The sequence below is a fragment of the Canis lupus genome, chromosome 37 (assembly GCF_048164855.1).
Source record: "Canis lupus baileyi chromosome 37, mCanLup2.hap1, whole genome shotgun sequence".
Classification (NCBI taxonomy): domain Eukaryota; kingdom Metazoa; phylum Chordata; class Mammalia; order Carnivora; family Canidae; genus Canis; species Canis lupus.
Window position 1 is genome coordinate 26070631 of NC_132874.1, and position 26886 is coordinate 26097516.

Here is a 26886-nt window from a genome sequence, read left to right on the forward strand (position 1 = left end):
TGCGCATTGCATACATTGTATATCGACTTGAAATAATTATGATCAAAAACACGTTTTAGAAACTGGCTCTCAAATATAATTATGTTATAAAAAAACTGACAAAATTTAATGTAGAGGGAAGTCTGGAGTTTTTAGTAATGACCCTTTGACTATATTTTAAAGATTTCATTATAGAAATATTGTACTTCAGAAGAAATCCATATTCTAGTTTATTCTCATAGTAAAAAAGGAAGGATGATAGAGGTTCTGTTGAGGAAGGTGTATTTATTTTTTATTTTTTATTATAATTTGTGTATATACAAGGCATGCCTAGGAAATATTGCAGCTTCCATTATAGGTCACTACAGTAAAGCAAATATAATAAGAGTCAAATGAATATTTTGGTTTCCCAGGGCATGTAAAAGCTGTGTTTACACTATACTGTAGTCTGTTAAGTGTGCAATAGCATTATGTCTAACCAGTCTATTACCTTAATTAAAAACTACTTTATTTTTTTTAAGATTTTTATTTATTCATGAGAGACACACAGAGAGAGGCAGAGACACAGGTGGAGGGAGAAGCAGGCTTCATGCAGGGAGCCCGACGTGGGACTCAAGGATCACAGCCTGAGCCGAAGGCAGGTGCTCAACTGCTGAGCCACCCAGGCATCCCTAAAAAATACTTTATTGATAAAAAGTGCTAACCATCATCTGAGCTTTCAGTAACTAATAATTACTAATCACAGATCACTATAACAAATACAATAATAATGAAAAAGTTTGCAGTATTGCAAATTTGAAAAAATAGCAAGATGTGATCCAGAGACACAAAGTGAGTAAATACTGTTGGAAGAACTTACACCCTTCTTTTTTCCAACGTCTCCCGTCTTAATTGTCTAAACTTTAGCTAATGAGATACCAGGGCAGGAGCTTTGTCAATTTCTTTTAGAATAAACGTTCCTTGTCTCACTGTCACCCTGTTATCCTATTTCCCTTCATATTCCTCTTTCTTTTCCTTCTTTTTGTTTCCCAAATAACTTTGATTTTTCTGATACAAGGAGTAGAATAGGAAAAGGACTGCTTTAGAAAATATTGTTATAACTATGTAATATTAAAAAGTTATGACATAAGTTATTACATGTGTGACTTTTAGAGTCCTTTTTTTCTAATATTAAAAACAATCCTTTGGAGTTATGCTTTCACTAATGACAGAGTAGCATGTGTCAGACTACCCTTCTCACAAATAACAAGGACAAATTTGGGACACAATATAATAATGTATACAAATTGAAGTACATGAGATATATTTTAATATGTGTTTATATGGAAAAATATAGAAAATATAAAAATATTTGAAGGCATAGTGGAAGGACAGCAGGCAAAAACTGGAGGATGTTGACATTTGGAAGATGAGAATGGCACAAGGTTGAGTTTTTTCATTTTTCACAGATTTTTGCCTGAGGATAGGCCCCATCATTGTTGTATAGAGTGGCTAAAACTTGTATAGAAATCATAGCACACACACACACACACACACACACACACAAAAAAAGAAATCATAGCACAGGGATCCCTGGGTGGCTCAGCGGTTTGGTGCCTGCCTTTGGCCTGGGGGCATGATCCTGGAGACCCGGGATGGGATCGAGTCCCATGTCAGGCTCCCTGCATGGAGCCTGCTTCTCCCTCTGCCTTGTCTCTGCCTCTCTCTCTCTCTCTCTCTCTCTCTCAAATAAATGAATAAATAAATAAATAAATAAAATCCTTAAAAAAAAGAGAGAGATCATAGCACAGATGTCGGGGTAGCTGTAGGAGCTCGAAAGTTAGAAAGTATAAAGTACAGCCAGAGAAAAGTGCCCCCATATTCTACATACAAATCATATAAGCTAAGAGAACTAAACATTTCAGTTGTTATCCACCACAGGGAAGAATTTGGAGAACGAATAACAGCTAATTTTATGTCAGGAAAGCAAAAAATGTAAATATTCTTCAGAAGAGCATAATAGAATCCGGAGTCTAAAGATGTATCATTCACAGGGACCAGGATAAAATCCACATTTATTAGACATACACACACACAGAGCCAGAAAAGTATGATTTACACTTAAGGTGAAAAAGCAGTAATTAGGGATCCCTGGGTGGCGCAGCGGTTTAGCGCCTGCCTTTGGCCCAGGGCGTGACCCCAGGGCCCTGGGATCGAGTCCCACCTCAGGCTCCCCGCAGGGAGTCTGCTTCTCCCTCTGCCTGTGTCTCTGCCTCTCTCTCTGTGTCTCTCATGAATAAATAAATAAATAAACTCTTTAAAAAATAATTTGCTGGGATCCCTGGGTGGCGCAGCGGTTTGGCGCCTGCCTTTGGCCCAGGGCGCGATCCTGGAGACCCGGGATCGAATCCCACGTCAGGCTCCCGGTGCATGGAGCCTGCTTCTCCCTCTGCCTGTGTCTCTGCCTCTCTCTCTCTCTCACTGCGTGCCTATCATTAAAAAAAAAAAAAAAAGGTGAAAAAGCAGTAATTGAGATGGGCCCTGATATGACGTACATATTAGAATCAGTAGCTGTTAGAACTGTTTAGGGACATAAGGGAAAATACGCACATAATGAAGGCAAACAACAAAAAATGGAACGAAATGAAGATTTTGTAATTAAATGTGCAGTACCTGAAATAAAAAATTCATTACATAGGATTACAGAAGATTGGGAAAGAAGTCAATGAACTTGATAGATCAGTAAAAAATTATTCAATCTGAAAAGTGAAAAAAGATTTTAGAAAATGAAGTTAGCCTCAGTGACTTGTAGGACAGTATCAAAAAATTCAACACATTTAAAAAAAAAAAAGACTTTATTTATTTGAGAGAGTCAAGGAGGGAGAGCACAGAGCAAGAATGTGAGGGAGAAGCAGGCTTCCCACTGGGCAGAGAGCTTGGATGTGGGACTTGACCCCAGGATCCTGGGACCGTGACCCAAACTGAAGGCAGCCACTTGACTGAGCCACCCAGGTGGCCCCCAGCAACACATATTTAATGGAGTCCTATAAGTATAAGAGAGGAGAAATTGGAGCAAAAATTTTTGGAGAAACAGTGGTTAAAAATTACCCCAATTTGGTGGAAGGCATAAATTTACGTATTCAAGAAGCTCAGTGAATTCCAAACAAAAAAGTACAAGAAAATCAGACTTAGGCACATCATAGTCAAGCAGTTGAAATGATAGAGTCTTGAGAGCACCTTGAGAACTGATACAATAAGTGATAGCTGACTACTTACCAGAAACATAGCAGGCTAGCAGGCTACAGAACTCCTTTACATTGCTGGAAAAACAAATCAACCCAGAATTCTACTATCAGTGAAATAGTAGAATTCATTCTTCATTAAGAATGAAGACAAAAATCTTTTCAGATAAACAAGAATTAAAAGATTTCATTGCAGCAGATATGCATTACAGGAATGGTAATTGGAAAAGGACAAACATTATATGGCCTCATTCGTTTGGGGAATATAAAAATTAGTGAAAGGGAATAAAGGGAAAGAGAAAATGAGTGAAAATATCAGTGAGGGTGACAAAACATGAGAGACACCTAACTCTGGGAAATGAACAAGGGGTAGTGGAAAGGGAGGTGGGCGGGGGGTTGGGGGTGACTGGGTGATGGGCACTGAGGGGGGCACTTGGCAGGATGAGGACTGGGTGTTATGCTAAATGTTGGCAACTTGAAGTCCAATAAAAAAAAAAGGAAGTTCCTCAGGCTGAAGGGAAGTAAAATCAGATCTTCAGGATAGAATATAGGACACTGCAATTGGTAATATGTGGATAAATAAAAAAAATCTCCTCTCCACCTATTAAAAAAAGTTAAACCTGACAATTTAAAGTAAAAATCATAACATTAATATGATCACATGGCATTTAAGTAATGAGGTAATAGGACAGCTATAGGATAAGGGATTGGTCTAGGTAGATGGAATTATGTACCTTTCTAGGTTCTCATTTTATGTGAGTGGTATCATAGTAGCTCCAAGTCCACTGTGAAAAGTTAAAGGTGTATGTTATGATTCCTACAGCAAACACTAAAAAAGAAAAGGACAAAGAAGTAGAGCTAAAAAACAATTAGAGAAAGTAGAATTTGAAATGTATTCAGAGAATATAAAAGGAGGTGTAAAGGTAGTAATAGATGAATATAAACAGGTGAGATGAAAAGAATACAAATAGCAAGGGCGCCTGGGGGGCTCAGTGGGTTAAACCTCTGCCTTTGGCTCAGGATCCTGGGATCCAGCCCAAGGCAGGCTCCCTGCTTAGTGGGGAATCTGCTTCTCTCTTTCTTTGCTCCCCCCCCCCCCACTTTTGTGTTCTCTCTCTCAAATAAATAAAATCTTTTTTTAAAAAGAAAACAAATAGCAAAATTATAGAAGTAGATTAACCTTATAAACTATTAAATGTAAATAAATGAAATATTTTCCTGAAAAAGTAGAGGTTGAGCTTGACACTTTGGTAAAATGCAAGACCTTTTAAAATTAATTTATTTATTTTAGAGATGCATTTTATTTTTTTTATTTTTAATTTTTTTATAAATTTATTTTTTATTGGTGTTCAATTTGCCAACATATAGAATAACACCCAGTACTCATCCCGTCAAGTGCTCCCCTCAGTGCCCGTCACCCAGTCACCCCCACCCCCTCCCACCTCCCCTTCCACCACTCCTGGTTCGTTTCCCAGAGGTAAGAGTCTCTCATGTTCTGTTTCCCTTTCTGATATTTCCCACTCATTTTTTCTCCTTTCCCCTTTATTCCCTTTCACTATTTTTTATATTCCCCAAATGAATGAGACCATATAATGTTTGTCCTTTAGAGATGCATTTTAGATGTAGTAACACAGGGGCACCTTGGTAGGTCAGCCAGTTGAGCGTCCAACTCTTGATTTCACCTTAGGTCATAGTCTCGGGGTCGTGGAATCAAGCCCCTCATTGGTCTTGAAGTTCAGCATGCATTCTGCTTGTTCCTCTTTCTCTGCTCCTCCCTCTCTTCTCTCTCTCTCAAATAAATAAATAAGATCTTTAAAAAATTGTAATGACATAGATTGAAAATAAATTCATGAAAAAAAGTTGTAGCACGAATATAGTAATTATAAGAAAGCTGGAGTGATAATATTAGGTAAAGTAGATTTCAAACAATGTTATTAGAGATAAAGAAGGACATTTCATAGTGGTAACACTTACCACTATGACATATCAGCCACAAGTTTGTAAGTGCTTAAGATTATAATCATAGCTAGAAATTTTAACACCATATTGTCTATGAATTATAGAAAATCTAGAACCAAAAAAATGAGTTTGAACATAGAGGATCTGCAAAACACTATCAACTACCTTGACCTGTTTGGCATTTGTAGAACGTCACATGCAACTAGAGTATATTAGAGTGCACATTCCATTCACATGCACATGATATACATAGCAAGATAAATCATATATTGGAGATATAAAACTTCTCAATAAATTTCAAAAGTTTGAAATCTAAAGACTAATTTCTAACCATGATAAAATTTAGAGTAGAATCATTAATAATAAGATACTCAGGAAAAATTCAGATATTTGGAATTAAAACAATTACTTTTCCCTAGCCAATCTACAGATTTAATGTAATCAAAATCATTTCTCCCCACCAAAAGGTTTTTGTTTTTTTAACATTTATTTACAGTACCTATGATAGTCTTCATTGTGTTAATTTAAGTCGTTCTAAGCTTACATTAATTGTAAAAGATCAGGACCATAATATAATAATGACTTTTCTATTATTTCAAGTTATAGGAACACCACTTGATACAGCTTTAAAAAGTCTTTTTTATTAAGGTATAATTGACATAGTCCATTATATAAGTTTCAAGTATACAACACCATGATTCCATATTTGCATATATTGTGATCTCAGCAATGTCTAGTTAACATCTATTACCATACATAGTTAACAAAAATTTTCCTTCTTGTGATGAGGACTTTTAAGATCTACTTTGGGGGTGGGAGGGCGGGGGGTTCTCATTAAACGTCACCATTTCATGAAAAAAAAAAAAATCTACTTTGTTAGCAATTTTCCAAATGCAGTACAGTATTATTAACTATAGTCAGCATGTTATACATTACATCCCCATAACTTAATTATTTTATACCTGGAAATTTATACCTCACTCCTTTGTCCCACCCCAGTCCCCACCTCTGGCAACCATCAATCGATTCCTTGTATCTGTGAGCTTGGTTATATTATTTATAAATTCCACATGTTAAGTGAGATCCCACACTGTTTGTCTTTCTCTGTCTTTATTTCACTTAACCTAATGGCCTCAAGGTCCATCCGTGCTGTCACAAATAACAGGATTTCCTTTTTTTTTTTTTTTCTTCTTTGTGGTTGAGCACTATTCCTTTCCAGGGCATCTTTATCCCTTCACTCATGGATGGACAGATTGCTTCCCTATCTTGTCTATTGAAAATAATGCTGCAGCAAACGAGGGGGTGCCATATATTTTTTTTCCAGTTAGCTTTTTTATTTTCTTCACATAAATACTCAGAAGTGGAATTGCTGAACCATATGGTAGTTCTGTTTTCAATCTTTTGAGGAACTTCCATCCTGTTTTCCATAGTGCCTGTACCAATTAGCATTCTCACCAGCAGTGCACAAGAGTTCCCTTTTTTTACACATTCTCACTAATACTTGTTATCTTTTGTTTTTAATGAAAGCCATTCTAACAGGTGTGAGGTGATAACCTTATTTTGGTTTTAATTTGCATTTCCCTGATGATGTTGATTATCTTTTTTTTGTTGTTGTTGATTATCTTTTTATGTGTCTCTTGGCCATCTGTATGTTTTCTTTTCTTTTCTTTTTTTTTTTTTTTAAAGAAATTGGGTGTTCACCGTTTTATTTATTTTATTTATTTATGATAGTCACAGAGAGAGAGAGGGAGGCAGAGACACAGGCAGAGGGAGAAGCAGGCTCCATGCACCGGGAGCCCGATGTGGGATTCGATCCCGGGTCTCCAGGATCACGCCCTGGGCCAAAGGCAGGCGCCAAACCGCTGCGCCACCCAGGGATCCCAATCTGTATGTTTTCTTTAGAAAAATGCTATTCAGAAAAACATTGTTTTTTAGTCAGTTTGTTTTTCTACTAGTGAGTTGTATGAGTTCTTTATATGTTTTGGATATTAACCATTATCAGATATAGGATTTGCAAATATATTCTCCCATTCAGTAGGTTGCCTTTTCATTTTATGGATGATTTCCTTTGCTGTGCAGAAGACCTTTAGCATGATATAGTTATACTTATTTTTGCTTTTGTTGCCTTTGCTTTTGCAGTCATCCAAAAACTAGTGGCCAAGACCAATCTTGAGGAGTGTACCAACTAGGTTTTCTTCTAGTTTTATGGTTTCAGGTCTCACATTCAAGTTTTTAATCCATTTTGAGTTGGTATTTGTGTACAGTGTAAGATCATAGCCTAGTTTCATTCTTTTGCATGTGGTTCTCCAGTTTTCCCAACATTTATTGAAGGGAATGTCTGTCTTTTCCCTGTTCTATATTTTTACTTTTACTTTTTTGTCATCAATTAATGAACATGTATACAATGGTTTAATTCTGGGCTCTCTCTTCTGGTCTGTGGATCTACGTGTCTGTTTTTAAACCAATACTATATTGTTTTGATTACTATAGGTTTGTAATATAGTATGAAATCTGGGATTGTGATACCTCCAGCTTCCTTTGTCAAGATTGTTTTGGATTTTCTTTTTTTTTTTTTTTGTGGTTCCTTACAAATTTTAGGAATGTTTGTTCTATTTCTGTGAAAAGTGACATTGTAAATTTTAGGGATTCCATTGAATCTGTACTATTAACGTTTTAACTATTACTTTTTCAACCCATAAAATGGAATATCTATTTATCTTTGTTATTTGCTTTAATCAGTGTCTTATAGTTTTCATTGTACATATATTTCACTTCCTTGTTTAAATTAATACCTTGGTATTTTATTCTTGTTATGTAATTGTAAATGGGATTGTTTTCTTAACTTCTCTTTTTATTACTTTGTTATTAGTGTATAGAAATACAACAGGGGACACCTGGGTGGCTCAGCAGTTGAGCATCTGCCTTTGGCTCAGGGCGTGACCCCCAGGGTCCTGGGATAGAGTCTCATCCTTGCAGGGAGCCTGCTTCTCCCTCTGCCTGTGTCTCTGCCTCTCTCTCTGTCTCTCATGAATAAATAAATAAAATATTAAAAAAAAAGAAGTATAGCAGATTTCTGTATATTAATTTTGTATTCTGCACCTTTATGGAGTTCATTTATTCTACAGTTTTTTTTTGGTGTACATGATATCATGTCATCTGCAAATAGTGACAGTTTTACTTTTCCTTTCCAATTTAGATGCCTCTTATTTCTTTTCCTTGCCTGATTGTTTTGGCTAGGACTTCCAGCTATGTTGAATAAAAGTGTTAAGTATCTTGTTGATCTTAGACAAAAAGCTTTTAGCTTTTCAGTGTTGAGTATGATATTAGCATGGGCTTGTCATATATGGCCTTTGTTATGTTGCGGTGCATTCCATCTATATCTACTTTGTTGAGTGTTTTTATTGTAATTGGATGTTGAGTTCTGTCATCTGCTTTTTCTACATCTATTGAAATGATCATATGAGTTTTATGTTTTATTTTGTTTATATGGTGTATCACGTTGATTGATTTGCAGATGTCGAACCACCTTGTATCCCTGGAATAGTACCCATTGGATTATGGTGTATGAGCCTTTTAATGTATTGTTGAATTTGGTTTGCTAATATTTTATTGAAAATTTTTGCACCTATATTCATCAGGGATGTTGACCTATAACTATATCTTTTCTTGTGGTGTCCTTCATGGTGTTGGTATCAGGGTAATACTGACTGCATATAATGAGCTTGTACGTGTTCCCATCACCTCTGTTTTTTGAAGGAATTTGAGAAAGATTGACATTAGTTCTTTAAGTGTTTGGTAGACTTTACCCGTGAAGGCATGTGGTCCTGGACTTTTGTTTTTTGGGAGATTTTGGAGTACTGATTTAATCTCTTTTCTAGTAATCAGTCTGTTAAAATTTATTTCTTTATGATTCAGTCTCAGAGATTGGGTATTTCTAGGAATTTATACATTTCTTCTAGATTGTAAAATTTGTTGGCATGTAGTTGTTCTTGTAGTATTTTGTGATTCTTTATATTTAGTTGTAATTTCTGATTTTGAGTCCTCTTTTTTTGTTGCTGAATCTTGCTGAATGTTTGCCAATTTTGTATATCTTTTCACAGAACCAACGCTTAGTTTTATTCATATTATTTATTGTCTTTTTAGTCTAGTCTATTTCTACTTTGTTATTTCCTTTCTTCTACTGACTTTGGATGTAACTTTCTTTTTTTTCCTAATGTAATGTTAGTTGTTTATTTGAGATTTTTCTTCTTTCTTGAGGTAAGCAATTAAATCCATGAACTCTTTTTGAACTGCTTTTGCTATATCCCATGAATTTTGGTACATTGTATTTGCATTTTCATTTGTCTCAGGATATCTTTTTATTTTTCCATTGATTTCTTCATTGACCCCATCGGTTGTTCAGTAGCATGTTGTTTAATCTCCATATATTTATGAATTTTCCAGTTTTCTTCTTGTAATTGATTTTTAGTTTCTTACTATTATGGTTTGAAAATATGGTTGATATGATTTCAGTCTTCTTAAACTTAGTAGGACTTGTTTTGTGGACTGACATATGATCTGTTCTGGAGAATGTTCCATGTGCACTTGAGAAGAATATTCTCAAGTATTCTGCTTTTGGATAGAATATTCTGTATATATCTGTTCAGTTCATCTAGTAAACATGTAAGTCCAGTGTTTCCTTATTGATCTTCTGTCTGGATGATCTGTGTGTTATGAAAGTGGTATATGAAAGCTCCCTACTATTATTATATTGCTGTCTGTTTCTTCCTTTAGGTCTGTTAATATTTGCTTTATATATTTAGGTGTTCCTAGTTTGGGTGCATAAATATTTACAAGCGTTACATCTTTCTGTGGATCAATCCCTTCTTCATTATGTAATGCCGTTTTTGTTTATTTTTTAGGATAGTTTTGCTTTAAAGTCTACTTTGTCTAAGTATAATTACTCCAGCTTTCTTTTTGTTTCCATTTACGTGGAATATCTTTTTCATTCCTTCACTTTCAGTCAGTGTATATCCTTAAATCTGAAATCTGAAATGAGTCTTTTGTAAGCAGTATATACAGATGCCTTTTTTTTTTTTTAAACCCACTTAACCATTCTGTGTCTTTTGATTGTGGAATGTAGTCCATTTGTATTTAAAGTAATTATGATGGGTGTGTACTTGTTGCCATTTTGTTAATTATTTTCTGGCTGTTCTGTAGTTCCTTTCTGTTCCTTTTCTGGTTGCTTCCTTTGTGGTTTGATAATTTTTGTTAGTGGTATGCTTAGATTCCTTTATCATAGTCCTTTTCCTTTTTAAACAGGCTTTAATTCACTTTATTATTATTACTTTTTGTATAAAATCTATGTGGTGGCCACAGCTGGCGCCTGCATCTTCTGCATGGAGATTCTGGTGTGGGTCTTTAAAAGATAGTGAATTCCTGATAAGGAGACTTAGTGAACAGTCTCGGAGGTCAGGGGTGGGATAGCTGTAGGTTTTGGAAATGGCATCAAAAGTGGCCATGGTGAAATTGTCCAGAGTAGCAGTGCAGCCCCTGGCCCGAGTGTAGCAGTTGTCAATACCAGCCATCATCAGGAGCTTCTTGGGCACGGGCTGAGAAAATACCAGTGCAGTGGGGCAGGGGTGAGGCATACCAGCAGAGAGCCACAGTGGCCTGTAACCTTGCATGGGACAGTATGCAGCTTACTGGTCTTGTTCCCCCAGTAGCCTTGTTGCATGGGGATGATGGAGAGCTTAGCCAGGATGATGGCCCCATGGTTGGCAGTGGCTTCCTCCTTGAGCATTTAAATGCCCAGACTGATGTGTCCATATAGTCTCTGATGGCAGCAAATGCCTTGAACCTGGCCTGCTGATGAGCACAGGTCTGCTTTTGCATAGACATAATCTTCAAATCCTCATCCTTGAGGAGGGATATCTCCAGGAAATAGTCAGTGATCTCAGATTCCTTGATAGGCAGAGAGAAGAGATAGATCTCCAGGGACTTGACCTTCATGTCTGTGACCAGGTGGCCCAGCTTAGTGATGGAGATCCACTCCTGTCCTTGGTCTTGCCTCTGGGAGCTCTGTGGCCTTGGCCCTGGCCTAGATGCTGCTACTAAAGCCTCCATGGAAGGCACTGTGGCCTTACATTCCAGAGTCCCTGGGCCCTCCAGTAACACCACTATCATCTGCCTTCTGCTTTCTTGGTGCAGAGTCTCTTTTCTCAAAATCTTTTGGGAATATACCCTAGGTTTTTGCTTGGTGGTTCCCATGAGGCTTAGTATAACAACCTCTATTTATAACTGTATTTTAAGTTGATAACTTAAGTTTGAACACATTCTAAACTCCTCCTTTTTATTCCCTCCTACCCTATGATTTATGGTTTGATGCCACATTTTACATACTTTTGTCCTGTGTGTCCCTTAACTAATTATTGTAGTTATACTTATTTTTACTACTTTTGTCTTTTAACATTTGCGCTAGCTTTATAAGTGATTAATCCACCATTTTTACAATATGTTTACCTTTACCAATGAGATTTATACTTTCATATTTTTAAAAATATGTATCAAAATAGTTTTCTTTTAAAAAGCCTCCACCCCTGCAGCCCCACTGGCTGGCTCTCCATCATCTCCCTCTCCAGACTGGATACAGCTGGAATGGCCCTGAGTGGCTCAAGTGCCCCGTTCAGTCTTTCCAGGACATCTTGGAGGGCAGGAAGGAGAGTTCCCTGAGGTCCATAGTAGGTGGATGCTCTTCTTCCTCACTATTCCAGGCCTAGGATGCCTTGCACCAGGCTAATGATTATAGGGCTGCCATGCTGCCAAATGTCAAAACTAATCTAGCAGTTGCCCAAACATGATGTGAAGCCTGTTGCAAGGGTTGCTGAACTTCTCTTGAAGTTCACCTTCTCTTTTTAGTAGGGACACATCTGTTTCCTTCCACAGTACACCACTGAGGATGCAGAACTTGTGGAATACGTGATTGCAATACAGCTTGTATATGTTATATATGTTATTGATGACACTGTCTTCACTGACATCCACCAAGATCTGCTGCCCACGCACAGCACACACTGTCCGAGAGGTGTTTGTTAGGCATACCTGCCTTACTTTAGAACATTATGGTAGACACCATGTAGTTTGCACACATTTTTGCAAAAGTCTTGTTCAAGAACTCCATAGTAGAGGCCATAGAAGAAGAGAGAAATACCAAAGTCCATGGCATCTTCTGGTTTGAACTTGAATGATAGAGACCAAAGAGGGTAAACATGACAGCCATGTAACTAATGATGCCAGTGACAGAGCTGATTTTATAGATCAATAAGAACTACTTATAAACCAACCCTGGGGTGTCTGCACTAGTGGTGAAGATGGTGGCAGTGATGGAGGTGGAGGTTGGAGGAGGTACTGTTGGGGAACGGGAGCTGGATGAGGTTGGTATGTCAGACAGCTCCAGAGGAGGAGTGGAGAGTTGCACACCCATGTATGCATACCAAGCACCATGGCCACAAAGCCATGCAGGCTGAAATGGTCCTCATCCTCATGGCTACTTTGGGAGTGACCCAGCTGCTCCTGGTGCAGTGGAAACAGAGGCACTCCCACTCCTACAATACAGTGACCTTCTTTTAGGTGTGAGTTGTTCCCCTCTGTTTCACAGAGAAGCTACACCGTCACCTTCCGAGCCATCTGAAAACTGCTAGTACAGACAACTCCAAGTTGGTTTCCTATGTTTTCTTCTTACAAATTTGCACTTTTTATTTTCAGCTCAAAGAAGTCCCTTTAACATTTCTAGAAATGCTGGTGTAGATGAACTCTTTTAGATTTACTTTGTCCAGAAAACCCTTTATCTTTCCTTCAGTTCTGAGAGATGACTTTGCTGGGTAAAGTATTTTTGTTGGAAGTTTATTTCCTTTCAGCACTTTGAATATATTGTGTCACTCTCTTCTGAAGAGTTTCTGCTGAAACATCTGCTAGAATTTTTTTGTTTGTTTTCTTAATACATATTATAGTTGGTGATTGCTGCTTTTAAGATTCTTTCCTTGTCTTTAACTTTTGGCATTTTAATTAGAAAGTGTTTTGGTGTAGGTGACTGGGTTCATCCTATTTGGAACATTCTGGAGCAGGATGTCTGTTTTCTTCTCTGGGTTAGGGAAGTTTTCAGCCATTCTATTTCTTCGAATAAGTTTTCTACCCTTTTCTCTCTCCATCTCCTTCTGCAACAGATATAATGTGAATGTTAGTCTGTTTGATATTTTCCAATTAGTCTCTTAGGCTGTCTTCATATATTTTTTTTTCATTCTTTTTTTTTTACTGCTCTGATTGGGTGATGGTGATCTCCAGTGCCCTGTTTTGAGTTCACGGATTCTTCTGCTTCATCCAGTCTGCTGTTGAATCTCTTTAGTGTATTTTTTGGTTCGGTTATTGCATTCTTCAGCTTTGTGACTTCCATTTGGTCTTTCTTCTATTTTCTCTTTTTTTGAAGTTCTCATTGTGTTTATCTGTCTGTGTTATCTTCTTCCAAATTCGGAAAGCATCTTTATGATCATTATTTTGAACTTTTCATCAGGTAAATTACTTACCTCTGTTTCATTAAGGATTTTTTTCCTGGAGTTTTATTTTTTCATTTGGAACACATTCCTGTTTCTTCATTTTGCTTAACTCTGTGTTTGTTTCTATGTATTAAATGAAATAGTCACCTCTCCCAGTCTTTGAGGAGTGTCTCTTGTAGGAGATGAACCTTGACATTCAGCCTTGCCCTAGTTCTTGGTTGTCTCTTGATCCTTTATTATTGTCCAAGCAGCCTAATTTATTTTCAGTAATTCCAAGTTTTTGAGGATGTGCCAAGACCTGTTAGTGTCCCATAGGGGAATATCTCAGCTAGAACCTAAATCCAGGCTGATTGGAAGTCAGATCTTTAGGCTGCAACTTTTACATATGTATGTGTATGCAGTTCTGTGGGACCACAAGCTTATGCTTGTCAGCCACCAGAGCAGGAGATCTGAAGTTGTGCTCTGAACAACAGGGGCAAAAATCAACACTTCATACTAGTATATAAGCTTCTTCCTGGGAGATACTGGCACGCTGTAGTGAGGGAGAGAGCGGGCACAATGATAGTGTCCCTCTACCCATGCTCTGTGTGAGTATTTCTATAGCCTCTAAGGTGTATGCCAGACCTGAAGCATCAAGACAAGCAAATAGGTCTCTTTTAACAGAGACGCTGGGGGTGTGTTTCAGTCTGTTGTTTTTGAGCTGCCCTGGGGGGTGGCACCCTACTAAGAACTGTCCCTCCAATTGTTGCAGTCCTATGGGAGCCAAAAATACAGGCCCTTCTGGCCAGAGCCAGAGTGTGACCACAGCCACATGTTCAAGGGGCATCCCCTCTGTAGCAGCCACAAACAGCAGGACACCATTTGTAAAAAGTGGAACACCAAACACATGTTAGAGCTTCCTTCCAAGAGACTGGTGCTCTGGATTTCAGCTGAGGGTGAGTGTGAATGTAGCACCCATCTTCTGAGATCTCTGGTCCAGTTTACAATCAGCCTTTAGATGTATATTTAATTAGCACTCTGTCCCTCAGGCCATAGCTCTGATGCCTGCTTATGGGCCTCTTTCACAGATGGACTGAACTTCTGGGTCTCTTGCCTCTTGTGCCCTGAGGGTGGTAGCTATTTAAAAACTTTTTCACCATTGGTGACAGTCTTATGAGACCTGTGAGCGTAAGCCCCACTGGTCATTGAAGCCAGGTGATGTAGATATGTTCCTTGGGACCAGCTGTAAAAGTCAAGGTGCCAGGCAAGGGAACTTTTTGAGAGATTCTAGTAAGCTAGAGCAAAGCAGAGGGGGAGCACAAAGATGGTACCCAGTGGCCTCTGTTTTACTGGAAGTGTGTCCATGGGCACCTAGATGTATGGTAGACCAGAAACCTAACTCTCAGGCTGAAGATCCTGGACAAGCAAATAGGCCACTTTCTCAGAAAGACTAGGGGTGTGTTTCACTCTGCTTTGTGTGCAGGGGGTGGTATTCTGCGAATAACTGTGTCCGATTGTAGAGTGCCCATGGGATCCAAGAAAGTAAGCCTCCTTGGCCCCCAGAGTGAGGCTGTCAAGGAGCACGCCAGGGCTGCAGCTGCAAAAACTGGGGCGTTTGCACAAAAGCCCCCCTTCAGGACCTAGTGGCACTGAGGACTGTGGCGGAGTGACCATGCAAAGATGTTACCTGTCCTCTAAGGAAAAAGAAAGATGGTGCCTGCTGGTTTAGCAAGCCAGAGGAAGAGCACAAAGTGGTTCCTACTTGTTAGAGGATAAAGATGGCGTCCACCATGAACAGAAAAGTCAAACGTTAAAAAAATAAATAAATAAAAGGCATCTACTAGCTTTAGTAAGTTAGTGGAAGAACTTACCAATGGCACCCAGCAGCACCTCCTTCCCCTGACGGTATCCCGATCCGGCAGGCCTCAGGCCCTCAGGTGACAGTCTAGGACTAGCAGATGTATTTCTTTGACGTAGAGTCTGGGTGCTTTCCAAAGAGCTCTTTCTGGGCTGCAGGATGAGTAAGTCTTAGCATGACCTCATTAAGAGATGTGTCTCAGTTTGGTACAGCTCTGTGGGTCTTGTGTATCCAAGGCCAGTTGATTTTCAAAGACACGTGTTTCGAGTATAATCTCTCAGGTGTAGATATGAAAAGTTGGAGTGTCTGATGAGGGGTATGAACTTTTGGCTCCTCAGGGAGAAATTCTGGGTTTGTTAGTTCCCTCCCGTTTGCAATTTACTGCACTGAAGTCAGGTTTATGGCAAGACTGCATCTGCCTCTGCCACCCATCTTGATGTGGCTAAGTCATTATTTTAGCAAGCCTTTTCTCTTTAGGTAGAAATTGGCAAGCTGATTATGAAATTCATATAGAAATATAAAGGAAGTAGGTAGAGCAGTGTTGAAGAAGAATTACAAAGTAGATAACTTACACCTCCTGATTTACTCTAATGTTGCAGTGATCAAGATTGTGATTGTGGATAAAGATATACAGGAAGATCAGTGGAACAAAATAGCTGAGAAATTATTTTTGACAAAGAAAGTAGTCCAATGGGGGGAAACAAAGGCTTTTAAACAAATAGTGCTGGAATGATTAGATAGTCACATAGATAAAAAGTCACCTTGACACTCTGTGTCATACACACAAAGCTTAAGATAGATCATAGATCTAAATGTAAAAGTTAAGCCATAAAACTTCTAGAAGTAAGTAGAGAATAGTCTAAGCGTTTTTTGGTAGGCTACAAAAAGCAGTAAGTCTTAAAACTACTAGAGATTTAAAATTCATCACGATAAAATTTTTTTTTGCCACCATTAAGAGATAAAATAATAGCAAACATTTATCTGTAGGGGCACCTGAGTGGCTCAGTGGTTGAGTGTCTGCCTTTGGCTCCGGTCATGATCCTGGGGTCCTAGGATCGAGTCCCACATTGGGCTCCCCACAGGGAGTCTTCTTCTCCCTCTGCCTGTGTCTCTGCCTCTGTGTGTATGTGTCTCATGAATAAATTAATAGCATCTTTAAAAAGAAAAAATAAAAAACTTATCTGTAAAGGCCTTGTATCCAGACTATATAGAGAAACCTTGCAACAATAAAAAGACAACTCCTTTAGTTGGAGAAATATTACAAGAGATACTTCATAAATGATGCTATTTGCATAGTCTGTGAGCATATCGGACTTCAATGTGTGAATTTTGGGGGAGCACATTTCAAGCCCATAACAAGATTATAAAGAAAAATTAAAAAAATATTTTTAAAGTTTTTATTTAGATTTTAGTAAACATACAGTATAATATTAGTTTTAAGTGTACAATATAGTGATTCGTCACTTAAATATAACAGCCAGTGCACAACAAGTACTTTTCTTACTTGCCATCATCTATCTCCCTTCTGGAAACCATCAGTTTGTTTTCTATAATTAAGAGTCTGTTTCTTGGATTGTCTCTTTCTCTTCCATTTTTTTCCCTTTGCTCACTTGTTTTGTTTCTTAAATTACACATATAAAATCATATGGTATTTGTCTTTCTTTGACTTACTTATTTTGCTTAGCATAATACTGTAGCTCCATCCATGTCATTGCAAATGGCAAGATTTCATTTTTTTAAGGCTGAGTAATATTCCTGTGTGTGTGTGTGTGTGTGTGTGTGTCTATACATACAGTACAGCATCTTTATTATCTATTCATCATTCAATGGACACTTGGGCTTTTTTTTTCTTAATAATTTGGCTATTGTAGATAATGCTGCTGTAAACATCAGGGTGCATGTATCCCTTTGAGTTAGTATTTTAATATTATTTGGGTAAACAGCTAGTAGTACAATTGGATCATAAGGTAGTTCTATTTTTAACTTTTTGAGGAACCTCTATTCGGTTTTCCAGAGTGGTTGCACCAGTTTGCATTCCAGTGGTTGCACCATTGCACACCAATGGTGCGAGAAGGCTTCTCTTTACATCCTTGCCAACACCTGTTGTTTCTAGTGTTACTGATTTTAGCCATTCTGACAGGGTAAGGTGATATTTTAATGTAGTTTTTATAAACAGAGAACTAATTTTTCTTAATATGAGTTTTCTGTTAGAGTGTTAGATTGAAAATATCCAGTGGGTTGTTGATGTCACTTGGAATGTTTAGGAGACAACACAGCATTGGATGCTGATTTGGAGAGCAATTAGGGTACTATATTAAAATTAAAGAAACATAAGGAAATTTCATTTTCTCTCCTTTTTTTTTTATTTTAAAGATTTTATTTGTTTACTCATGAGAGACACACAGAGGCAGAGACATAGGCAGAGGGAGAAGCAGGCTTCCTGCAAGGAGCCCGATGCGGGACTTGATCGTGGACCCCGGAATCATGACCTGAGCCGAAGGCAGATGCTCAACTGCTGAGCCACCCAGGCGTCCCTCATTTTCTCCTCATTTTGAGTCTACATTTCTGGTGCAATAAGAAAAGAAATAATATGAATAATTTTAAAAACCAGACAGTATGAAGAAATGAGCCCACAAGAGAAACTGGAATGAGAACTTGGAATGGAATGATAAGCTGTTTCTCATGGAGTTATTTCAGTAGTTTTATCACAGTTTATTTTTCCTTTTTCAAATACCAGCAATTTTTAAAATATTAATTATAATGAAAATGTTTTTCAGGTTATACATATTTTGGGAGGAATTTAGCTAAAACAGGCTGCTGATTAAACTTTTTGAGTTCCAAAGCCAAAATGTCATCTTCCCTGATGCTCCAGAAAAATCTTTGCCTTTTTCCTTCCCTGGCTGCTGTAGTTATAACAGCTTTGACAGAGGCATCTGGGATTTGTGTTCTTTCTGTAAGAATGGAGGACTCTGCCAATCTTGGGTCCCATGATATGCTAATGTGGGAATACCATCTCCTCTTTCTGTTTCTCCTTAAATGCCTGTGAGACATCTAGGTCATTGAACTTTTCTTGGCTCTCAGCTCTATTGCAGAGATTATCCAAGAAGAATAAAGAAGGCTTCTTTTAGAACTAAAGTTGATAATAAGATGACTGTCATACAACTATACTATCTCTTTTTTTTGGCCATTTCTGTATCTTTACACAAAAGAATCAAGCCTCCATTTACTCACTTTTCTTTTCTTTTTTCCTTTTTTTTTTTTTTTTTTTTTTTTTTTTTACAAATAAAGTGCAAGTGTTTGCTCTCCATTGGATTGAATGTACCTTTTCCAGTGGCTCAGCATTTAAATACAAATTTAAGAATTGGTCCTAGGTTCACCAAGTTACAGCCTAAGAAAAACCAATTTAGCTGACTGTTTTATCCTAAGAACAGTTACACTTGGATTTTATTTTCTAAACATTTAAGATTTTTCAGGTATTGCTTTCTGACAGAGCTGGAAAGGGCTGTCTGTTATGGCAGTTTAAAAGAGGAGTGGCCAGGGCTCTGTTGCTAGGACTATAGTTTAAAGTTAGCCCTTCCTCAGGGAGCTGGAGAAATTGATCAACTGAGGAGGGCAAGCAGGAATCTGACAAGTCGGGGTAGAATGAGTAGAGACAATTACTGGGAAGATAGGGGAGCCCATTAGCACTAGTGTCATCTTCTGATTTTGAAATTTTTATTCACTTTTTAGCACTAGTGTCACCTTCTGATTTTGAAATTTTTATTCACTTTTTGAAGTTGTTTTCAAGAAATGCTGTTTGTGCCCCTTTGTTTGGAAAGTACTCTGATGTCAGGTCATTTAGTCCTATGTAAGGCACATAATCTGTATAAATGGGAAAACCATTATTTTGTAATCTTGCACTTTTAGTTGTTAACACTCCAGTTGCTACTGATTTTCTTTAAAAGAATAACTAAAATAATACACTGGGTTCAAAGGGATGATTATAATTTTTGTGTCAAGTAAAAGTATGTTAATTGTTTAATATACCAAAATAAATAAATACACAAAATGTATTAGAATAGTACTTTAATTATTAAAGTTGCCTATCTCACCAAGAAGATGGCATAGGGTACTGGACATAAGTAGTAGTCAGTTAAGGAGGAACAATAGTGTGAGATATTATCCATTTCTTTTTTCTTACTCTTTTTTTATTGGATCATACATTTTAACATATTGTTAAATTGACCACTTTGATTGTTGTGACTCTTGATTTTATTGGGGTGTGTGCCCATTTAATTGTTGAGAGAAACTTCAGTTATCATCCTTGCCATGTACACTTCCTTAGCTACATTCAGTTGGTCATCAGATCTCTCAGTTTATTAAAAAAAAATCTATTGAGGTGAAATTCACTTAATATAAAATTAACTTTCTAAAGTGATTTCAGTAACAGTAACTTGTAACATGTGCAAGCCCACACAAAGGAAATACCATAGCATTAAGCATCTACTCCAAAATCCCCCCTTCCTCCACACCTCAGCAATTTCAGTCTTCTGTTTCAATGAATTTACCTGTTTTAAATATTTCATATAAATGGAATCATACAATTTGTGACCTTCTGTGTCTGCCTCCTTGCTTAGAATATTTTTGAGGTTCATCCACACTGAAGCATGCATCAGTACTTCATACATTTTTATGACTGAATAATATTGTTATGGATATACCAAAATTATTTATCAGTTCATCTGTTGATGGATATTTGGGTTTTCCTGCCCTTTGGCTATTGTGAATAGTGCTGCTATGAACGTTAGTATACAAAAAATCAGTTTGAGTACCTGTTTTAAGTTCTCTTATGTATATACCAAGGAATGAGATTACTGGATCAATGGCAATTCTATATTTAGCTCACTGAGAAGTCACTAACCTGTTTTCCATAGTGATTGCATTATTTTACATTCCCACCAACAATGCACAGTGTTCCAATTTTTCTACTTCTTTCCAGCATTTATTTTCCTTAAAAAAATTTTATTGTAACAATCCTAATGGGTATAAAGTAGTATAGTATTGTGGTTTGGGTATTTATTTCCCTAATGACTAATGTTGATAACCATGTTTTCTTTGTCATTTGTATATCTTCTTTGAAGAAATAGCTATTCAAATCCTTTATTGATTTTTAAAATGAATTTTCTTTCTCTTCTTATTGAGTTGTGAGAGTTTGGATTTTTAAAAAGTATGTTCTGGTTACTAGACAGAACACATTATTCATAATATCTCCACAAGAGAAACTGGAATGAGTTTCCAGTCAAATATATATATATATATATATATATATATATATATAGTCAAATATTGTCAAATATATAATTGGCAAATATTTTCTTCCATTCAGTAATTTATCACTTTCTTTTTAAAAATACCTAGTGTTGCTAGAAGCCTTGTGGGTTTTTTGTTTATTTAAAAAGATTGTGACTTCTATATTATTATTTGATAAATTTGACATGTTACATTTTGTAACTTAAGATATATAGTGTGTAAACTTAAGGTATATAGTGTGTTATTTTGACACATTTATATATTGTGATATGATTGCCATTGAAGCAGTATTTATCATCTTACATCATTATAGTACAATATTATTGTCTATATTCATTACATTGTGCATCACATCTTTATGGCTTATTTTACTAGTATTAAAGTTTCTACTCTTAAATACCACCAGTCTTATCCCTCACTCCCATCACGTGGTAACCACTATTTTACCCTCTATTGTCACATTTGATTTTTATATACTCCATGTTGGTGATAACATGTAGTGCTCATCTGTATCTGAGTTATCTACTTAGCATAATATACTCAAGGTCCATCCATTTTGTCGTAAATTGCAGGAGATCCTCCCTTTTCATGACCAACTAATATTCCATTGTATGTGTATGCTTGTGTGTCTGTGTGTGTTTGTGTGTATCTTAAAAAAATTCTTTTAGCCATCGATGGCTATTTGAGTTGTTTCCCCATCTTGGCTATTATGAATAATGTGTGATAAAAGTGGGTGTGTCTGTATCTCAACAAATCCTATTTTTATTTTCTTTGGTTATAAACTTGGAAGTGGAATTACTGGATAGTATGATAGATATATTTTTAATTTTTTGTAAAGCCTCCATATTGTCTTCTGTGGTCATTGGATTTATTTACATTTATTACATTCCCACAAACAGTGTAAAAGTGTTCCCTTTCCATGACATTCTCCCTAGTACTTGTCTCTTCCTAACAGGCATGGGGTAATATCTCATTACAGTTTATATTTTCATTTCCCTAATGATTAGTGATGTTAAGCATTTATTCATGTGCCTGGTGGTCATTTGATGTCCTCTTTGGAAAAATGGCTATTTAATTTTCCTGTCCATGTTTTAACAGATTGTGTTTTTCTTATTTTATTGTGTTCTTTATGTTTTTGTATACTAATCTCTTATCCAGTATATAGTTTGTAAATATTTTCTCTCATTCGTTAGGCTGTCATCTCATTTTTCTTACTTTTTTCTTTTGCTGTGCAGAAGCTTTGAGTTTGAGTTTGATGTAGTCTCATTTGTTTGTTGATTTTTGCCTTTGCTATCAGTGCTTTTCACATCACTTTGGTTAAATTTATTACTACGTATTTTATTGTTTCTTATGCTATCGTGATTGGGATAATTTTCTTACTTTCCCAATGTTTCATCATTAGTGTAAAGGAATGCCACGATTTCTGTAAGTTGATTTTTATAACCAACTTTAGTGAAATCATTGATTTCTTCCTATTTTTTTTTTTTTTATGGACTCTTTGGGATTTTCTATATACAAGATCATAGTTAGCAAACAGTGACAGTTTTACTCCACTTTTTCCTGATTTGGGTGTCTTTTGTTTCTTGTTTTGCCCAGTTGCTCTAGATAGGACTTCCAGTGCTATATATATATTTTCAAAGATTTTATTTATTCATGAGAGACAGAGAGAGAGAGGCAATGACACAGGCAGAGAGGCAGGCTCCCTGCAGAGAGGCCGATGTGGGACTCGATCACAGGACCCAGGATCACACCCTGGGCCGAAGGCAGATGCCCAGGATCACGCCCTGGGCCGAAGGCAGATGCTCAACCACTGAGCCACCCAGGCATCCCTCCAGTTCTATATTGAATAGGAATAGTGAGCATAGCCAACCTCACTTTGTCTGATCTCAGAAGAAACCCTTTCCCTTTTTTTCCATTGAGTATAATGTTAGCTGTGGGTTTCTTATACATGGCTTTTATCATGTTGAGGTATGTTCCTTCTATATAACAAGTCTGTTGATTTTTTTTTTTAATCATGAAAGGATGTTTTTTCTGTGTCCATTGAGATGAACTTATGATTTTGATCTTTCATTTTATTGATGTGGATTACATTTATTCACTTACATATGTTGAGCCATCCTTGCATCCCAGGGATAATTCCTACTTGGTCATGGTATATAATCCTTTTAATTTTTTCTTGAATTTGTTTTGCTAATATATGTTGATGATTTTTTAACGATCTATATTCATCAGAGATTGTAATCTATAGTTTTCTGGTGATGGCTGTCTATTATAGGTATCAAGGTAATACTGGCTTTGTAGAATGAGTTCAGAGTGTTTCCTCTTCCTCCATGTTTTGGAAGAGTTTGAGAAGATTTGGTGTTAATTCCTCTTTAAATGTTCGAGTAGAATTCACTAGTAAAGCTGTCTGGCCCTGGAGTTTTCTGTGTTGGAAATTTTTGATAACCAACTCAATCTCATGACTTACTACAGGTCTATTCAGATTTATATATTTCTTCCTAATTCAGCCTTGGTAAAATCTTGTGTGTTTCTAGAATGTACCCATTTCTAGGTTGTGTAATTTGTTGGCATATAATTATCTATTATAATTATAATTATGTATTTCTGTAATACTGATTGTAATGTCTCCCTTTTTATTTCTGATTTTATTTATTTGAGTCTTCTCTCCTTTTTTCTTAATCTAGTTAAAGGTTTGTCAGTTTTTGATCTTTTCAGCAAACCAGCTTTTAGTTTCATTGATCCTTTCTGTTGTTTTTCTGGTCCCTATTTTATTTATTTCTGCTGTGATTTTTATTATTTCCTTCTATCTGGGCTTAAATTAGTTACACTTTTTATAGTTTCTTAAGGTGTAAAGTTAGATTGTTTATTTGAGATCTCATTTTTTAACATATGGATTTATTGTTACAAGCTTTCCTCTCAGAACTACTTTTGCTTATTCCACAAAATTTGATACATTGTATTTTTGTTTTCATTTGTTTTGCCATAACTTTTTATTTCCTTTTTGATTTCTTCTTTTAATCCTTGTTTGTTTAGAAATGTGCTGTTTAGTTTACACATTTTTGAAGATACAATCACTTATTAATTTGTAATTTTATACCTATGATCATAGAAGATAGTTGGTAGGATTTCAGTGTTCTTAAATTTGGTAATGTTAGTTTTGTGGCTTATTATATGATGTATCCTGGAGAATGTTCTATGTGCACTTGAGAAAAATGTATATTCTGCTGCTGTAGATTGGAATATTCTATATATGTCTGTTCAGTTTGTTTATTCTAAAAATGGTTCCATTCCAATGTTTCTTTGATTTTCTGTCTGTATAATACTACTGTGAATAGTGGGGTATTGAAGTCCCCTACTTATTGTATTGTTGTCTATTTCTCTCTTAAGATCCTGTTAGTATTTCCATATTATGTTTTGGTGCTCTGATGTTGGGAGCATACATGTTTATGGTTGTTATATCTTCTGTTTATTATTAACATATAGTATATTATTAGTTTCAGAGGTAGGGTTTAGTGATCCATCAGCTGCATATAACTCTCAGTGTTCATTACAAGTACCCTCATTAATGCCTATCACCCAATTACCCTATCCCCCTACCCATCACCCCTCCAGCAACCCTCAGTTTGTTTCCTATAGTTAAAAACCTCTTACAGTTTGTCTCCCTCTCTGATTTCATCTTATTTTATTTTTCCTTCTTCCCCTATGATCCTTTGTTTTGTTTGTTAAATTCCACATACGAGTGAAATCAGATGGTAATTGTCTCTCTGACTGACTTATTTCACTTAGCATAATACCTTCTAGTTCCATTCATGTCTTTGCAAATGGTAAGAGTTCATTTTTTGATGGCTGAGTAATATTCCACTGTATATATAGGCCACATCTTTTTTATCCATTGATTTATCTATGCATGGATATCTGGGCTCTTCCCATAGTTGGGCTGTTGTAGACATTGCTTCTATAAACATTGGGGTCCAGGTGCCCCTTTGGATGACTATATTTTTATCCTTTGGGTAAATACCTAGTAGGACAATTTCAGGGTCATAGGATAGCTCTATTTTTAGCTTTTTGAGGTACTTCCCTGCCATTTTCCAGAGTGGCTATCCTAGCTTGCATTCCCATCAGCAGTGTAAGAAGGTTCCCGTTTTCTCTGCATCTTCACCAATATCTGATGTTTCCTGACTTATAAATTTTAGCCATTCTGACCAGTGGGAGGTGGTATCTTATTGTGGTTTTGATTTGTATTTCTCTGATGCCGAGTGATGTGAAGCATTTTTTCATATGTCTGTTGGCCATTTGTATGTCTTCTTTGGAGAAATATATATATCTGTTCAAGTGTCCTGCCCATTTCTTGATTAGATTTTTTTTGTTTTGTGATTTTTGTTTTTGTTTTTGTTTTGTTTTTTTTTTTTGATATGGAGTTTGCTAAGTTCTTTATAGATCTTGGGTGCTAGCCCTTTATCTGATATGTCATTTGTAGATATCTTCTCCCATTCTGTAGTTGCCATTTAGTTTTGTTGACTATTTCCTTTGCATGGAAAAGCTTATCTTGATAGTCTCAATAGTTCATTTTTGCCTTTGGAGATGTGTCTAGGAAGAAGTTGCTGCAGCCAAGGTCACAGAGGTTGCTCCCTGTGTTCTCCTCTAGGATTTTGATGGATTTCTGTCTCACATTTAGGTCTTTCATTTTGAGTTTATTTTTGTGTATGGTATAAGAAAGTGGCCCAGTTTCGCTCTTATGCACGTAGGTGTCCAATTTTCTCAACATTATCTGTTGGAGGAGACTTTTTTCCATTGGATATTCTTTCCTGCTTTGTCGAAGATTAGTTGACCATAGAGTTGAGGATCCATTTCTGGGTTCTCTATTATTTTCCATTGATCTATGTGTCTGTTTTTGTGCCGGTACCCTGCTGTCTTAATGATTACAGCTTTGTAATATAGTTTGAAGTTTGCAATTGTGATTTCATCAGCTTTGGTTTTCTTTTTCAACATTCCTTTGGTTAATTGGATTTTTTTTTGGTTTCATACAAATTTTAGGTTTATTTGGTCCAACTCTGTGAAAAAAGATATTAATGGTATTTTGATAAGGATTGCTAGGTAGCATAAACATTTTAACAATATTTGTTCTTCCAGTTCATGAGTATGGGAATATTTTTCATTTCTTTGTATCTACCTCAATTTCTTTCATAAGTGTTCTGTAGTTTTCTGACTATACCTTTACATCTTTGGTTAGGTTTACTCCTGGGTATCTTAATGGTTTTTGGTGTAATTGTAAACGGGATCAGTTCCTTGATTTCTCTTTCTTCTGCCTCATTGTTATTGTATAGAAATGCAGCTGATTTCTGTGCATTGATTTTATATCCTGCCACATTGCTAAATTCCAGTGTCAGTGCTAGCGATTTTTCAGTGGAGTCTTTTGGGTTTTTTACATAAAATGTCATTTCACCTGCGAAGAGTGAGAGTTTGACTTCTTTGACAATTTGGATGCCTTTTGTTGCTTTTTGTTGTCTGATCACTAAGGCTAGGACTTCCAGTACTATGCTGAACAACAGTGGTCAGAGTGGACATCCCTGTCATGTTCCGACCTTAGGGGAAAAGCTCTCAGCTTTTCCCCATTGAGGATAATATTTGCTGTGGGTTTTTTGTATATTGCTTTTATAATGTTGTGTTCTTCCGATTGCTACTTGGCAGAGAGTTTTAATCAAGAAAGGATGCTGTATTTTGTTACTTGCTTTTTTTGCATCTATTCAGATGCCCATATGGTTCTTGTCCTTTCTTTTATTAACTTGGTATATCACATTGATTTGTGGTTGTTGAACTACCTCTATACCACTTGGTCCTGGTGAATAATCTTTTCAGTGTACTGTTGTATGCTACTGGCTAGTCTCTTGGTGAGAATTTTCACATCCTTGTTCATCAGGGATATCGGTCTGTAAAATTCTTGTTTTAAGTGGTATCTTTGTCTGGTTTGGGGATCAAGGTAATGCTGGCCTCATAGAACAAATTTGGAAGTTTTCCTTCCATTACTATGTTTTGAAACACCTTCAGAAGAATAGGTACTAAGTCTTATATGTTT

General features: G+C 36.6%; 1 protein-coding gene and 1 pseudogene across 12 annotated transcripts in view; one reads left to right on the top strand and one right to left on the bottom strand.

Moving 5' to 3' along the window:
• SPIDR (scaffold protein involved in DNA repair) overlaps positions 1–26886 on the top strand; it is a 434037-nt gene that overhangs the window by 32538 nt on the left and 374613 nt on the right. The window lies entirely within an intron of this gene.
• Positions 11903–12621, bottom strand: LOC140626061 (E3 ubiquitin ligase Rnf121 pseudogene; annotated as a pseudogene).